The sequence below is a fragment of the Ips typographus genome, linkage group LG5 (genome assembly GCF_016097725.1).
Source record: "Ips typographus isolate SLU linkage group LG5, UJ_Ityp_2.0, whole genome shotgun sequence".
NCBI lineage: Eukaryota > Metazoa > Arthropoda > Insecta > Coleoptera > Curculionidae > Ips > Ips typographus.
The window spans coordinates 7651418-7669473 of record NC_138426.1 but is presented as its reverse complement, the minus strand read 5'-3'; the positions used below and the strand labels follow the sequence as shown (position 1 = coordinate 7669473).

Sequence of the window (18056 nt, the reverse complement as noted above, 5' to 3'; positions counted from 1 at the left end):
ATAACGATGACGGCGGTGTGGAGAGGGTGGATGAGTCCAATTTTTTTTTTTGCCATCTATTGCGGCACAATCCACTTCTCAGGAGTGGTTCCTAAATAGGAAAACGCTCGTGCACGTAGGCAGAGCGGCGGAATAGATGGCGCTGTCAACGGCGGCCGGATATTTAATGATAGCGCGAAGCCCAAAGCCGCAAACCAGAGATTATCGGGCCTTTTGCTGCCTACCGCCTTCCAATTTTTTTTTCCACTTCTCCAGCAGTTTCCTCCCGTATTGGATACAAGAAACCGACCATATAGAGTCTTGTAAAAAAAGGAAAAATAAGTGAAAATAGCTAGAAACACCCTGTATGTTACGTAAACAGTGTTTAAAATGTAAACACATAATTGACATTAAACCGTCACTTTTAACTCTCAAAAAATACAAAAATTAACAATCATATGCACTGAATGACTGGTTGCATATTTGCGACTATTGTAGACAAGCCGCCACTTTAGACAGTGTCAGCGCCATCTACTCTACATTTGCCCAACTTCCAACTCCGTGAAAATGGGAGTAATTACAGCTTAAAATCAATGAAATGCTTTTTACAGACAATTTGAGTTGTTTTAGGTGTGATACGGCCAATTGCAACACGTTGAAACTGTTTTGTTTGGACTGTGACGTTTTGTACTGGAAACTGTCAAATTAAGCTAAAAACGTTGGTACAATTTATAAATATCCAGAAATATGTGTTCTCATTCATATTACTTGCCTAATAACGTAGGAAAACAAGAAAAATAATCCAGAAAAACCCACCTAAAGACACTACCACTACCACCAGTGCTGGCTCAATTTGAAACGTTATTTTAACCAGTCCAACGGCACTTTTCACAGGGAAAATGCATTAAACACCTTCAAATACGTTTAAAAAACACAATTTTAACACTTTTGCACTATTAACAGTCGTTTAAAACTGAACAAACACAACAAAATACCGGTACAGCAATCACTGATGGAAAAACCCCACTGACAGTTGACAACTTTGACAGCTCAATCTAACTAGAGATGGGCTTGTCGCGTAGGGATGTGCCAAAATAACGCTCCCCTACGAAATTACAATTGCGCCTTCAAAACCCAAAAAGTGTACTATTTCAAATGAGACACTCTGTATATTATTACGATTCATACGATTGGCTGAATGGGACACCGCAGAATAACGGATTGCGCACACTCTGGATTACAGGGTGACCCAAACATGTTGAACCTTCTGAAAAGTGTTTTTTGGAAGTGACGTCACTGAGTTCCATGTGTCAAAAGTCGATTAGAATAAAACTCTCTTTCAAATCCAATTTTAATAAATTATCATTAATCAAACACAATGTTAAGGCGAACACTGAATGACTGGTTGCATAGTTGTGAACTAGTTGAAAGCTTGGACTGTCAGCGCCATCTACAGTACATTTGTAGAAACTTCAAAACGAGTTGAGAGACTTGAACCAGGAATTTTTCCCACTCAACCACCCACCAAAAAAAAAATAAGAAAATCGAGCCGTTATCTGATCGACGCATCGAGGCCGGGATAATTACCAGCGCTCGGTGTGTATTTAAAAAAGTCCCCGACCGTCCGGCACTCCCCCTAGCGGATAATGTTTTCTCTAATAACTATAATCACGTGGGCAAATATGTAATCAATTTGCGGGGGTCGGGCCCTGCTTAAGACGCCCACGCGATTTATCGACCTTTTGAAGACGCTCCGGGTGGTGCAGGATGACGGTTCGGTACGAAACTGGGGAAAAGACGGTTCGTTCGGCGTTTCCTGGACGTGGAAGATCGAAACGTACGATAGCTCCAGGTTTTAAATTAAGCGTGAAACAGATTCGAGTCCGGAATCGGACGGTAGAGTGAAGATACTCCGGAAACTATTCTGCAATTCTAATCAGGCCGTAACGGTACAGATTTGTAGGTGTAATACCGATAGTTTTTACCATCTCGACACGGTAATAAGTATACGGAGTATTTTCAGATGACGAGATACCATCGAACCATTAAGAAAAAACACATTTTTTCTGTTGCTATAGTCTGTTCACAATCATTTTGCAACGACACTAACCTGAAATTTTCCCGTATTATACAATGACAAGAAATCTTAAGGCGTCAAGTCAAAAATGTCAAATGTCACTGATCGTGACGTAAATCTATAAAGTTTAGAGCGTGAAGACAGTTCTGTCGAAAATGTCAAAGTTGACAGAGTCCTAGCAGTATATGACACACGTCATTTACCACACAACTGTCAAATATTCCCTACACAGACCGTAGAAGTATAAAGTTTCAAGTCAAAAACTCTTGATTTCCATTAACGAAAAAGAAGATGCACTTTATAGTTTTACGGTGCGTATTTTGACAGTTGTGACGTCACTGTCCACGTGAGAAACGTCTTATACTAAGGCAACTGTCAAAAATGTCAAAACGTTGCTGATTCGAGACATAAATCTATAAAGTTTGGAGAGTGAAACAGGTTTTGTGTAGTACTAAACCCAGGACAGTTTGTATAGCCTTATGGTCGGTATTTTGACAGTTCTGGCGGAAATCTCAAAATTGACAGAGTCCTAACAGTATGTGACACACGTCATCTACCACACAACTCTCATATTTTCCTTAAACAGACCGTAGAAGTATAAAGTTCCAAGTCAAAAACTCTTGATTACCACTAACGAAAAATAAGATGCACTTTATAGTTTTACGGTGCGTATTTTGACAGTTGTGACGTCACTGTCCACGTGAGAAACGTCTTATACTAAGGCAAGTGTCAAAAATGTCAATCGTGGTTGATTCGTGACGTAAATTTATAAAGTTTAGCGAGTGAAACAGGTTTTGTGTAGTACTAAACCCAGGACAGTTTTTATAGCCTTATGGTCGGTATTTTGACAGTTCAGCCGGAAATGTCAAAGTTGACAGAGTCCTAACAGTATGTGACACACGTCATCTACCACACAACTGTCAAATATTCCCTACACAGACCGTAGAAGTATAAAGTTTCAAGTCAAAAACTCTTGATTTCCATTAACGAAAAAGAAGATGCACTTTATAGTTTTACGGTGCGTATTTTGACAGTTGTGACGTCACTGTCCACGTGAGAAACGTCTTATACTAAGGCAACTGTCAAAAATGTCAAAACATTGCTGATTCGAGACATAAATCTATAAAGTTTGGAGAGTGAAACAGGTTTTGTGTAGTACTAAACCCAGGACAGTTTGTATAGCCTTATGGTCGGTATTTTGACAGTTCTGGCGGAAATCTCAAAATTGACAGAGTCCTAACAGTATGTGACACACGTCATCTACCACACAACTCTCATATTTTCCTTAAACAGACCGTAGAAGTATAAAGTTCCAAGTCAAAAACTCTTGACTTCCACTAACGAAAAAGAAGATGCACTTTATAGTTTTACGGTGCGTATTTTAACAGTTGTGACGTCACTGTCCACGTGAGAAGTGTCTTAGTATGCTATGGCAACTGTCAAAACGTTGCTGATTCGTGACGTAAATCTATAAGGTTTAGAGAATGAAACAGGTTTTGTGTAGTACTAAACCCAGGACAGTTTTTATAGCCTTATGGTCGGTATTTTGACAGTTCAGACGGAAATGTCAAAGTTGACAGAGTCCTAGCAGTATGTGACACACGTCATCTACCACACAACTGTCAAATATTCCCTACACAGACCGTAAAAATATAAAGTTCCAAGTCAAAAACTCTTGACTTCCACTAATGAAATAGAAGATGCACTTTATAGTTTTACGGTGCGTATTTTGACAGTTGTGACGTCACTGTCCACGTGAGAAACGTCTTATACTAAGGCAACTGTCAAAAATGTCAAAACATTGCTGATTCGAGACATAAATCTATAAAGTTTGGAGAGTGAAACAGGTTTTGTGTAGTACTAAACCCAGGACAGTTTGTATAGCCTTATGGTCGGTATTTTGACAGTTCTGGCGGAAATCTCAAAATTGACAGAGTCCTAACAGTATGTGACACACGTCATCTACCACACAACTCTCATATTTTCCTTAAACAGACCGTAGAAGTATAAAGTTCCAAGTCAAAAACTCTTGACTTCCACTAACGAAAAAGAAGATGCACTTTATAGTTTTACGGTGCGTATTTTAACAGTTGTGACGTCCCTGTCCACGTGAGAAGTGTCTTAGATGCTATGGCAACTGTCAAAAATGTCAAAACGTTGCTGATTCGAGACGTAAATCTATAAAGTTTAGAGAGTGAAACAGGTTTTGTGTAGTACTAAACCCAGGACAGTTTTTATAGCCTTATGGTCGGTATTTTGACAGTTCAGACGGAAATGTCAAAGTTGACAGAGTCCTAGCAGTATGTGACACACGTCATCTACCACACAACTGTCAAATATTCCCTACACAGACCGTAAAAGTATAAAGTTCCAAGTAAAAACTCTTGACTTCCATTAACGAAAAAGAAGATGCACTTTATAGTTTTACGGTGCGTATTTTAACAGTTGTGACGTCACTGTCCACGTGAGAAGTGTCTTAGTATGCTATGGCAACTGTCAAAAATGTCAAAACGTTGCTGATTCGTGACGTAAATCTAAAAAAATCAAAACTTGAAACAGATTGAGTATGGCTTTTGTAGCTTTATGGTCGGTATTTTAGCGTCACTGTCCACGTGAGATTGATTTCCGGTTTTAGATTGGTTAGCATCAAACTTTAACCTCAAATATCTGGAAAACCAAAAACTCAATCTAGTGACATGCTCGAGTTACACTGTACCAGTGAGTGTGCGCAATCCATTGACTTAAAAATATACAGGATGTCAGCCATTTGAACCTAGCGACGCCATTTTCCAAAAATCGCGACTTTACCTTGCAAATCAACATAAAATGTGCAATATTTCATTCTAATGCCAAATTTACAGCAAAAACCTAATTGAGCCTAATAACAACACAGCAAACCGAGCATAACGACACACACACACATAGAGGACGAGCAGTTTTAGTTTGGTTCCCAACCCCGTCGACCTCACTTCCGCTGACCCGTGACGTCACTTCCGGTCCGAACAGGTTGTCGGCCTTCTCATGTTTATTCACTCTGTACACAAATGAAAATTAATTTTCGTATTGCCAGCGAGAGTGGCGACATCGTCAGCACAGTCGCTGAATTAAAAACAAACAAAATGGCGCCGAACTTTAAGTGCGTTTGTCGCTCTAAATGTCGCGCTAATCGTTTTCAAGTTAAGCCACGTGCCGATGCACACAAACAACATTTTTTTTTGTTTTATTAAATTGCCAGCCCTACTTTGTTCGGCAAGAGAGTGACAGTTGACAGGCACTAGGAATGTGCCGCTTTTCCGGTCACACCTAAATGAAATTAAGATTTTCTTGGCAAGCGTCAAAGTACAGTTGCACACGGTCTTAGGTTAGATGGTTAAATAGAAAACAGTTTCACCATTCATGGGAACCGAGTCACCGGATATTGCCGACACAATAAAAGCTGCCTATTTCTCATAAAAGTCAGTTGCGGCCATTATGTTTGTTATGTTTATCTCGATCCAGTTTGCGGTCGGCGAATTATTATACTTTTTCCTCGGCCCAACCATTGCAAGAACCGACGTGGCGTCAAACAGCCATTTTGTGGCACTAGGGACGTCGTATATGGTGAACAGTTTACCCTAATTTAGCCTATTTAGTACCCAAAAAATGTCTCCAATACTTATCTGTCAAAATCAAATTACAATCAACCAACTGACAAAAATGTGGCAAAATACTTTAACTCTCATTTGCACCGTCCTATTTTAAACCAAGCTTAAGTTAAGTGTGGTTCAGAATGTGTAGAATACAGTTCAAAAAAATCACAGTCTGGACCATGCTTAACTTAAGCTGGCGGTAAGTGACACAACAGTCTTGAAACAGCCAGTTTAAAAATTGTGACACATCTCTACCGATGGTATTGGCACATCTCTAGTTTTGACATTTCCGGTGACAATGTTGCCCTATTTATTATACTCTGGTGGATTTTGCGATTCAGTTCAATGAGGTGATGATCTGACCAGGACATTTCACATAAAAAAACCTCTAAAGAGGACTGAATTAAACGGTTTTTTTTGCTAATCACTCTATATATCTACAAACTGACAAAAATATTAAACCTTGATAGAGATGTAGCAAAACACTTTACAAGCAACAAGGGAGTCTCGAATCAGTAACACTTCTGACACATTTCTACCGAAACTATTGGCACATCCCTAGTTTGACATTTCCGGTGACAGTGTTGCGCTATTTAATAAACTCTCGTGGATTTGGTGATTCAGTTCAACAAAAAGAACATCTGAAGATGACTGAAATGCACGTGGATTACCTGAACGAACCTAGAGAAACCCGAAAAAGCTTCAAAACCGCTGAAATATTCTCCATTACTTAAAAAAAAACTGTCAACTAAAGCAATTTTAAAAGTTTTTTGTTATTTAAACACTCTGTATATCTACAAAGTGACAAACATTTAAAACCTTGACAATCAGTAACACTTCTGACACATTTCTAGTGAAGATATTGGCACATCCCTAGTGACATTTTCGGTGTTGCGCGATTCAGTTCAGTGAATTGATGATAACCAGGGGGTCTATTCTTGAAAGCAGAAAACGGAATTCTCAAGTGTTGATAGAATGTGACAGAAGAAGCTGACAATGGCGTGTTCCTGTCACATTCTACAGGTCTTTCTCTTGATAATTCCCTTCCCTCGTTTCAAGAATACGCACCCTGGACACTTCACGAAAAGAATCTCTAAAGATGGCTTGTTTGTGTTGTTAACGGACATTTGGTTATCTGGACTTGACTGGGCGGCCATTTTGTTCACGTAACGTCATAAAATCGTGTCGCGTTGGGCAAACTAGAGATGGGCATTACGCGCCCCAATAATCAAGATGAGCGGGGTAAACAACAATCGAAAGTCACGGTAGCACGGTGCTTAATCCCGAAAATCGAGCCGATTTCGAAACTACAACCGCAAAAAGTGACACCGTTCCGTGACACGCTCGTGTCGTTTCTAGGTAAAAACGATACTAATAAAATTTTTCACTGGTGAAACGTGTTTTTGGGCAAAACGATTATCCCGCAAGTGACAGTAACATATCGTTTCGATGTTACTTTCCTGTGACGATTGACAGATAAGCGGGGACACAAGTGTGTCGTTGGGACCCCTGACGCGTGACCGATGGGGCTGCGCCCCCTGGGAGCGACTTAGATCGATGGAACGCGATGCTAATTAATTTTCTTAAGGACCAACTTGAACTACCTGAGTGGCATGGGAAAACGTAAACACCAAAATTGGCTACAAAAACAACAAATTGACATTGTCTTGTTAGCTATTGTCATGATTATTATCATCCAGAAGATGAGATTTACTCAAATCTCCCTCACCTCCTAGTTGCATGATATATATGATCATAATCTAGTAAATAAAGAAAATTTAAATAAATAAGCTTGAATAAAAATTCTATAATAGGGATGTCAAGTTTAAGGTAAAAAACTAAACCTATCTAACTTACTTTCTACCTAAAAATCCTGCTTCTAAATATATCATTGAAACTACAAATATCTTTAATACAAAAAATTACAAACTACTTACAACTAATACTCTTCGTCAAAGAGTCCAAATTGTCCAAAATAAACCGTCAGTTGACCAATCTTCTTCTTTTCCGTTGAGGTGGATTTTTAACTGCAAAGGCTGTATCTCGGTAACAGCCGGGAGGCCTCCTCGGTTATCGATTTAACCACTTCTGGAATAGGTCCTCTATCACAATCTGCTGGTAGCACTCGGTATTACACTCAGTAACTTCCGTTCCGGAAGGAAACAGCTTTCTAAGATCCCCTGATCTTCAATAGTCTGATTTTTGCTCGAATTTTTTAGAAAACTCACTTTCCAGCTCTCATCAAAAGTCTCTCTTGACAATCAACAACCAAAAACAAAAAAACCATTTTTTCCCACCTTCTACCTCCACGTACCACCTTTTTCACCTCCTTTGAAGTTCATCAAGTAATACTGTTAATTCTCTTAATAACTACATACAATCCTACTAAAACTAACTATAATGGTAAACACTTGACATCCCTACAAAAATGTACCTTTTCTATAAATTAAATAAATACATTTTCTTTATTTTCTCGAAAAAAAAATCATCATCATGTTACACTTGTGACGTGATTGTAATTTTGTTTGATTTTCCTGGCCTGACCAAGTACAATCACATTTTCTCTTCAGGCTCCTGGTGGAACTTTCTCAAGCAATATATCAGATAGGCGGACACCCCATTTCCTAAAGTAATTAAGGTCTGGAGGAAGTGCACAGAGTGAAATTCGTTCAAATAGCGTTATCGAGGCGTAGACAAAGAAGCTCCCTGTTGGGCTAGGGCTACCAGCTTACCCCCAAAAACAAACATTTCTTTTTCTCTGTTGTTTTCTTAGGCGTGTTTTGTTGACTTTCTGTAAGATATCTTTAGCAGTTTTTGGGGAATTGTTGCGGCTTAATTGAAGACGAAACCAACAAACATTAAAGGAATAATAATCGAACAGGCGGTGACCTCATAAAAACGTGCATGGAAAGGCTTAGAATCGCAAATGAGCCTCCGACCTTCGTCTCGATAATTAAAACCGTGAATTTCCGATCGGTCGGTCTTCACGGTCAAAGGTCCGACGACGGTTTCCTGTGTGTTGTGGTGTAGTCAGTCCCTTCAACATTTTTTATAACGTGTGTGTTTACACTTATTTTTTCAGCCAACAACACAAAAGTGATAAAATCATTATTATTCCTTAAGTACCACGAAAACGGGCACCTGCCACCTGCAAGTCGGTTACTTTGTGGTTTCGATGTGTGGTCTTTGGAAAATCGACAATTCTCTATAATAATTTAAACCGTCGGGGGGCCCCTTTGTTGTGTTTTAACTAAACACACAATTAAAGGGAAAAGCTTAGTCAAAAACGCGTGCCTTGCATTACACGACCAATCAAAGGAGCCGACAAAACAATACAGAAAGGAAGAAACATTGTCAATTTGAGTGGGGACACTTACCTTACTAAAACCAGGACCCCTTCAATTCCCCAAATCCCAAATAAGTGTGAGGTTAAGTTCTAACTGGTTTATACGCCTATTATCCAGAAACACACCACTGAGGGACGATCAGTACACTGTAAATCAACTATTTTGAAGGATTTTTTGAATGAAAACTGTTAACACTTACGATTTGCCTGGCTTTCCAACTAACAACTTTGGCAAGTTTTCCAGTGTACACACAAAGTATTATTCACATTTCCACACTCTAATTTAACGACTTCACTTGGTTTTAAGTTTTTTTTTGGGGCCGGATGAACTGAACTGTCAAAAATCAGAATGATGACATTCCTTGACAGTTGGAGATACCTTACCTGTAAAAAACACAAATAATGACCCAATAATTGATTTTTTACTCACTTGATTACTGTATTAAAATGTGATATCATCGTTCGGCCTAGAATGTGGTAAAATCACGTGGTGCTGCTGTGCTTTTTGGTCTGTTTGATATGGTGAGAACAAAATACCGGTCTGGCAAACTACAAACACAAAACTAAGATTTTTCACTTAAAAACGCTATAAATGTAAACTAACCTTTAGTAAGCGGCCCAAAAATTAGACGTAAACCCCTTGGAAGTACAGCAAGACTGGAATCACGGGCACAGTTATCCACACCAAGCCTACTTTCAACTCGACTTTCGCGGACTCCGCAACACTTGCCAACCTACACAAAACGTTAATCACCATCTGCACGATATAAATTAACTGTTTTACACAGTTTACAAAGGAAAACTGTTAAAAAAAACTTAAAAAATCAGGCAATTTGGACCAACCGAACTTTCATCATAACATAACCCCGAAAATCTTGAACTGTCAAACGTTTGACAGTCGGGAGGTCGGTAGGGATGGGCTATGCTAGTAATGTGGTGCAATCAAGTTGTTGCTTTAAAAACTAGCTTTTGATGTATTTTTTTAATGTGAAAGAGTGTGTCACAAGCCGTTTTCTTTCAGGTTGTGATTTCGGATCCAAACGCGTTATGATTCAAAAGTCACGTGACCTCTACCTTATTTTATAATTATGATGTCACGTGATTTTTAGATCAGAACGCTTTTGGAGCCGAAATCATACATCGAAAGAATGCGGCTACAATGTGTCGTCTAAAAAATGTGCTAAAGTCACGTGGTTCAACTGTGCTGTATGCACCGATCTGGTGAGGACAAAATGGCGGCCTAACAAGCTAGAAACACAAATTTGGAATTTTTCACTTAAAAACGTAAACTTACCCTTAGTAAGCGGTGGTGATGACCTAAAATCGGGGGTAAACACCTTGGGAAGTACGGCAAAACTGGAAACCAGGGACTGAGGTAAACCTATCCAGCCCGAGCCGGTTTTTAACTCGAGTTCCACGGACTCCACCGCACTTGCCAACCTACACAAAACGTGAATCACCATCTGCACGAGATAAATTAACTGTTTACACACACACAGTTTAACACAGTCACAGTTTAAGGGCGAAAACTGTGAGAAAAACGTGAAAAATCAGGCAAATTAGACTGGGCGTCCACCCCACGTTATCATAACCCCAAAATACTGAACTGTCAAACGTTTGACAGTCGGGAGGTTGGTAGGGATGGGCTGTGCTAGTAATGTGGTGCAATCAAGTTATTGCTTTAAAAACTAGATTTTGAAGTATTTTTTTAATGTGAAAGAGTGTGTCACAGTGTGACGTAATTAGTATGTGCTAAAATCACCTGGTTCAACTGTGCTGTGTGCACCGATCTGAGGTGCTTTCCAGTGACCTATATGAACTGCTCGGAGTAGATCCCGACTATTACTGAATTAGTTTTGACCGTTCCAGTGGGTGCTGACTTTTCGTTTTTTTACTGCTCCCTGTTGTAATCCTTTGCCGCACCACCCTATAATTTGGTACTTGTTGCTCAGGTTAAGTATATACAGTTCAATTCTAGTTTGAATGTTCGAGTGCTAGGCTAAGAAGAACAGTTGAAAAGCTATACACCTCCGAGTATTCTGTCCTTAATCTTTTAATCACTGGAAAGCACCTCTGGTGCGGACAAAATGGAAGAATTTCAGAATTTTTCACTTAAAAACATAAACTTACCCTTAGCAAGTGGTGGTGATGACCTAAAATCGGGAGTAAACACCTTGGAAGTACGGCAAAACGGGAAACCAGGGACTGAGGTAAACCTATCCAGCCCGAGCTGGTTTTTAACTCGAGTTTCACGGACTCCACCGCACTTGCCAACCTACACAAAACGTGAATCACGATCTGGACAGTATAAATTAACTGTTTTGCACAGTTTAAGGGCGAAAACTGTGAGAAAAACGTGAAAAATCAGGCGAAATAGACTGGGCGTCCACCCCACGTTATCATAACCCTAAAATACTGAACTGTCAACCGTTTGACAGTCGGGAGGTTGGTAGGGATGGGCCGTACTAGTAATGTGGCGCAACCGAGTGATAAAAATTAGTTTTTGCCGTTTTTTCTCTCCAGAACACAGTAAACGTGTCCTGGAGAGCGTTAATGTAAAAGTAAGATAAACTTGTTAGAATAAAGGTGGCACGTGACACTTATTATATATGATAAGTGGAATTAACCACCACGAGTAGAGATGCGTTAGGTTAGATTTGAGTAAGGATGGACAATAGACCATTTTGAGGTGACGTCACAAACGTCAAACGTAAGTCAGCCATATTGCCGGGGGGGCATACAGACCCACTAGTTAAATGTAAACCATAGAAATTTTCGATTGAGTTCAGAAGATTGTAGAAAAATGCCGTCGTTTTGTTCAGTCCTGCGTTGTGGAAATAGAGCAGAAAGGGATAAAGTTCGATTTTTCAAGATTCCCAAAGCGTTGAAGAACCGGGGAGAACAACTAAACGCCTTGTCAAAAACTAAAATTGTCTGTCTTGTCAGAAGAGTCATTTAAAGATAATGATTCAAAAACATTATATTTTACAGGCTTTCCAAAAGCACAGATGATGTTTTTAGTTTTTAACAGTGTCTCTCCCTACATATCAACTAAATGTACTCTGCTTCCTTTTAAACAGTTTATTAAACACCAGGAGATCACAAATAACAATGAAAATCCATATAGCTAAATTCAGTTGTCTGCCCCCCCGGCAATATGGCTGCCGTCGAAAGCCAGTGTCAAAATCAGGTGACTCAAATTGATCTATAGTAATGAACACAACTGACAGTTGACAGTATGAGATTGACAAAAGTGACTAAGGCTGTGCTCAACGTATCGATTCGAGTAGTAAAAAACCTTAACTTCCGGAATGCAACTGGTAAGCCACCGAAAGTGTCATACACAACAAGATATGTGTGTGTGCATGGGCCCTGGGCCGTAATGGGCCGTAATTTAAATGCAAACAAGCGAGCATCGGGCCGTTTTTACCTGAGGTCCGACAACAACAACGGTAGCCGAAGTCTAGTAGCCCGCGATAAAATCCGAAACAAAAGAAATCCGATACGATTATCGAAGACGCGCGCCAAAATGGACCCTTTTTTCTTTTCGACTTTATTGTTGTGACGTGTGTGCGCAACGGAACCTGGTGGTAATGTCGGTCAGCTCCGCCGTTGATGAGCTGTTATATCATTCAATTGTTTCTTCGAGTTATTTCGCACATTCTGCGCCCGCCATTGTTCGGAAATTTTTATGATCGACCCCATTTTTTAATGCGTCTGTTCCGCTTTTCAAGTTTCCTCAAAAGCTCGATCTTATCGGAGTTTAGCATTTTCCTAATGCCTTTCCAAAACAAGCGTTGCTGTTCATTGATCCAAGATGGCGGACCGGATGTCACCGAGTCGTCAACATATATAATAATTCCTTTAGACTCGTTAACAATAAACGCGTTCAAAGTCGGGTACCACGAGGTGTTTTTAAAGGTTCCGCGCCAGCGGTGTCCGGCCAGGTTAAGACCCTCGACCGAACCGGCGTCACTTCCGTTTCTCACGAGATTTCATCGCCCCAGTACCAGAATAATTATGTTTGCGTTTAATTTTTCTTCAATTCCAAAAAACATTAACATGGGTGCGGTCCTGCCTTAATTTTTCGAAGAAGCACGAGTTGGGCACGCCGCCGTCCCGACGCGACTTGAATCACCAATTCGTACATTATCATCGAACCGGACCTGGGTGGGGCCTTTTCAATATTCCGAAACGTCGCTCTAAGTGGTCATATTACCCAAAAATTAATTATGGTCAGCCTCAATATTTTTTTTGTGACTCATCCAGTTACCAAATTGTACGAATTCAATGACTCGGCAACCCTTACGTTTATAGGGATGTTGCGCGTCATCGATTTGTAACCGGTCGATTTTTCGGCTTCGCTTACCAGTACAACAACAAAAACAGGATATGAATATGCATTCTGTTAGCCAGTCTTGAAATCATTTGCATAAACGCATCGATTCGTATAAATATGAAATAATTACTGATTCCCATACGTTTACCCTGTTATAACTTAGTTGTTGCACGTGTGTGTACAGGGTGGACCAACTAACAGGATTTGTTTTTTTTTTTACTGAAAAAATTGTCACGGGACAGTGATTGGAAAGTGTCTTTAAAAAGGCATTTTCATCGACATAATTAGAAAATGGCGTAAGCGCGGAAACGAAGAACGCCCGTCACCCTCGAGGAAAAAAGTGAAACCGAACCGACGATCGTTTTGTCACTTTTTATTGACTAATTGCGCGCTCGCAAGTCACTGGACTGGCAACGAGCCGTAATTCGAAACGTGTTGCTTTCTGTCGTCAAACCCATTAAATTTACTATGTAACGCATCAATCCGAAAAACAGATTGCACAACATGCCCATCCCTAGTGTTTACCCAGCCTTACTAAAGTCCGAGTGTCATTCCTGTCACACTCATAAACTCGGTTTAGTGATGCATTTCCACACAACTGCGCACTTAAATTTACGTGTACTGGACCTAAAACATCCCTAGTGTTTCAACCAGGCTCACCCACCGTCCACAATGTCATTAATAAAATGACTGTGATTGTCAGTGTGTACTGTCAGTTTGTGGAAAAACTGCCCAGCTCTAGTGACACCCAAGTGTCATTCCTGTCACACTTCAATCACTCATAAACTCGGTTTAGTGTTGTAACTTGTGAATTTCCTCATAAATGCACTGCAATTTCAGATGCACAAAATTATGAAAAACTCAGTTTGACAGCAAGTTTGTAAGCACATCCCTAGTGGGCCTTACCAACTGTCAACTAAAAAAAAATGGCTGCAAAATCCTATTTTTTACACTAAAATGTGTCAAAATCAGTTATTTTGCTACCTACGGCAGAAATATTAAAACAAGTTTTTTATGAAAAGCACATTCCTATTGGGACTGTCATCATCAGTGTCATTACAACCACTGATGCCAGAACGAGTTTTTGATGAACACCGCCCATCTCTAGTTGGCACAAATGTATCTAGAAATGGCCTACTATAGACTGTCAAAAGTGTCATTACCGTATACAGTGCGTTTTTTTTAACGCGCAACATAGGATTTCACGTGTTAAATTTTTAAGCCCATGTTAGACCATGTTATTTTGGAACTACAAGTATAAAACTTGACAGGTGGCTGTTTCGTACCCTGAAGCTTAAGTAAGTTTACCAATTCGGCCTAAAAAGTGTTAAAAAGCTTGAAAAAATCATCTTTTTTCGAAAAGGTTTTATCGTTTCATACTCCCTGTATGCATTGTTGTTCTTTGTTGTTTTTGATACTGGCACGGCAGGTAGCAGGTAAAATTTGGCGTAGAAAGCAAAACAGGGTGATCATTAACTTATATCAAGAAAGTTAAGAACAAAAGAAGTATTTTTATAAGTGAATTGTTCAAAGTGACCTCCGTTTGAAGCCAAACAGTATTCCAAACAACCATAAAATGCCCTTTTGACGTTCAAAAGATGTCGGGTCGTGATGCAGTCAAAATATGTCACTTTACCTGCTACCTGCCCTGCCAGTATAAAAACAACAAGGAACAACAATACATACAGGGAGTATGGAACGATAAAATCTTTTCGAAAAAAAATGATTTTTTTCCAGTTTTTAATCACTTTTTAGACCAAATTGGTAGACTTACTTAAGCTTCAGGGTACTAAAGACACACCCGTCAAGTTATAGACTTGCAGTTCCAAAATAAAATGGTCTAACATGGGCTTAAAAATTTAACACGTAAAATCCTATGTTGCGCGTTAAAAAAAACGCACTGTACTGTTGACAGTCTAGTAGGTTCTCACTTAAAAGTTGTTTTTTTATGTAATTTGTCATTTTGTACTTTTCAGTTATTTATGGTAAAGTACCGGTTGATAGTTTTTCAGTTGCCTGAAAGGTACCACGTTAATTTTTTTAAATAAAATTATGTACTACCACCCCATGAAGGAGAAGCCCCAATTTAATACTAAAATAAATTTGACAGGAACCACACTTTTGGAAAAAAAATTGATTATGTAGTACAATCCCTAAAAATTTTAATTGAAAATAGTAAACAAAAATGCTTACGTACAACTGCTTTTTAAAAAAAATGAAAACTATGAAGTAAACACATTATTAGTGAATGGTATCAAACAGCCCATCCCTACTAACGCTCAAGTGTCACGACTGTCATTTGTCATCTCAATCAGGGATGTAAAATTTCCGGAAAATTAAATTTATGGACATTTTTCCAGAAAATGTTCGGTAATTTTCCGGAAAAATTGGAAAATCTGAAAATTCTAAAATAATTCGTTATTAAAAAAAGTTCACTTGAAATTTCTTGACAATTCTAGTTTTAAATTTTTCATAGTCAAACGGTGCGTGGTACCAAAAAAGTGTATAGAAGGTAAAAGTTGCATACCATCGATGTGCATTTGTGGTAAAAACTTTAGACTTCTAACCTGAAACGTTCCTGAGATATTGATCAAAAACTGCAAAAAACGAGAGTGAACTTTGGCGCCCTCTAGTGGCTAAACGGGGCAACTTAGCCGTGCCCGCTCCACGCCACGTGATAGCCCCACTCATTAGCTTTCTTTTGTTATACGGTGGTTTTATACAGAGTGCTTCAAATAAGCGAGTTATGGACGATTTTCTAGAAAAGTGCACGGAATTTTAATCTAAATTAGGGAGTTTTTGGGCCTACTATTCTAACGGCGACTATTTTGGATTTTCCTTAATCAAAGTGATTTTTTTAACTAATTTGAACCTGGGAAACAGAAATCTGACGTCCATTTTGCTCTAACTGGCACCGTTTCCGCGATGACCTTGAAATTATGTCAATTTTGACACTTTAGGGCGTGGCACCCTTGCAAAATGACATTTTGGCAAATCACACTTTGCGTCATTTTTGTACTGTTAACCTGAAGGTATCTAAGCAGTTGAGGTTAATTTTAAAAATAAAAAATTTTCTGAAAAATATCACCCTTGAAAATTCTTGACAATTCTAGTTTTTAATTTTTTAAAGTCAAATGGAGCGTGGTACCAAAATAGTGTATAGAAGATAAAAGTTGCATCCCATCGAGGTGCATTTGTAGTAGAAAAATTCAGATCTCTAACCTGAAACGTTTCTGAGATATTGAGCAAAAAACGAGAGTCAACTTTGACGCCCTCTAGCGGCTAAACGAGGCAACTTAGCCATGCCCGCTCAACGTCACGCGATAGCCCTGTTCTTTATCTTTCTTTTGTTATACGCTGGTTTTATACAGGGTGTTTCAAATAAGAGAGTTATAGACGATTTTCTGGAAAAATGCACCATAATTTCGCTCAAATTGTGAATTTCTGCTTTCGAGGAGTGGTGGTCAAAGTAAGGCTGTAGAAGCAAAAACAATTGAATATCGATACAAACATTTTTCATCAAGTAGGTCTAGAATTTGACGTAGATTCCAAAAATCGAATAAATAATTATCAGTTTGGTTTGTTGCTCAAATTTGGAACACCCTGTATACTGATGGATTATATGAATGAAGTAGACTGATTTTGACAGTTTTTACTGTGACAGCCCATAACTCTGTTATTTTGACAATTACAGGGTAGTTCAATATACCAATTTGTAGCCCTTAAAATTCTCTTTTGACCACCCTGTATAGGGTTTCCACCTAAAACGTCGAATAAGTGAGTTATTTACTGTTAAAACTGAGTTGTTTGATTTTGCCAGTTTTCACTGTGACAGTCCATAATTCTGTTATTTTGAAAGTTACAGGGTGGTTCAATATACCAATTTGTAGCCCTTTAAATTGTGTACCATATACCGAAAGAATGTACAACAATCCAATATCAATTTAAATAAAGTTTATGTACTTTTAATCATTTACCCCCGTTTGCATCGTCGTTTTGTAAGCCGAGCTTAATTTAAGTGTGGGTCAGACTGTGACAGTACAGGTAAAAAAAGTCACACTCTAAACCGGACTTAACTTAAGCTGTGCTTAAATTACGACGGTGCAAATGGCGGTTAGATGTCTTAAACTCATTGGAATGCACGAAAGTTTGACAATGACAAGTTTGACAGTTGTTTTTACAAAAATGGAAATTTTCCGACTCGAAATGAAAATGACATCTCTGATCACTCTTACACGGTTTTTTGGTTGTAATTGGTGGTTTTCAATGTGTTCTAGACTTAATCAGGGCGAAACGACTTTTTCAAGCACATCCCTAGTGTTTAGGCTCCGCCTACTTGACTGTCAACAACTAGTTATCTGTCAGTTTTACGTTGTTGTCACGTTGACACTTCAGGCTATTGTAACTGGTAATTAGAAAGTTTCAGTCGTATGCGTCATCTTCAGACACTTTACGTTACCAATAAAAATCATAAGTAATGCGCATTTGACACGAAACCACTAGAAAGGTCGGACGACCTAGAAAATTATACGGCAATTAAAAAGAAATCCTCATCTAGATCTAATTGAGGGGGAGGGTAGAGGGGAGGGGATTTAGCCGGGGTTCAAGCTCTCCTTGAACGCCATAATTGAGATAAAATTTCCGCACTTCCATGGGAGCTTTTTTTTCAGTGTGGGATCCTTTGTT

General features: G+C 39.1%; 1 protein-coding gene across 5 annotated transcripts in view; it reads right to left on the bottom strand.

Annotated features, from left to right (window-relative positions):
* The window catches only part of LOC145728910 (homologous-pairing protein 2 homolog), a 37417-nt gene extending 26967 nt beyond the window's left edge, over nt 1–10450 (bottom strand). The window contains exons 1-5 of one of the 5 annotated variants that reach the window (XM_081979449.1): nt 10326–10450; nt 9636–9765; nt 9470–9580; nt 9232–9415; nt 9063–9178 (exon numbers count right to left, since the gene is read on the bottom strand). The gene's annotated coding sequence lies outside the window, so the exon portion shown is untranslated. Of the gene's footprint in view, nt 1–795; nt 947–9062; nt 9179–9231; nt 9416–9469; nt 9581–9635; nt 9775–10325 lie in introns of those variants that run through there. The other 4 variants (XM_081979452.1, XM_081979451.1, XM_081979450.1 and 1 more) reach the window with 4 other exon arrangements.
* Nucleotides 10451–18056: the final 7606 nt, after the last annotated feature.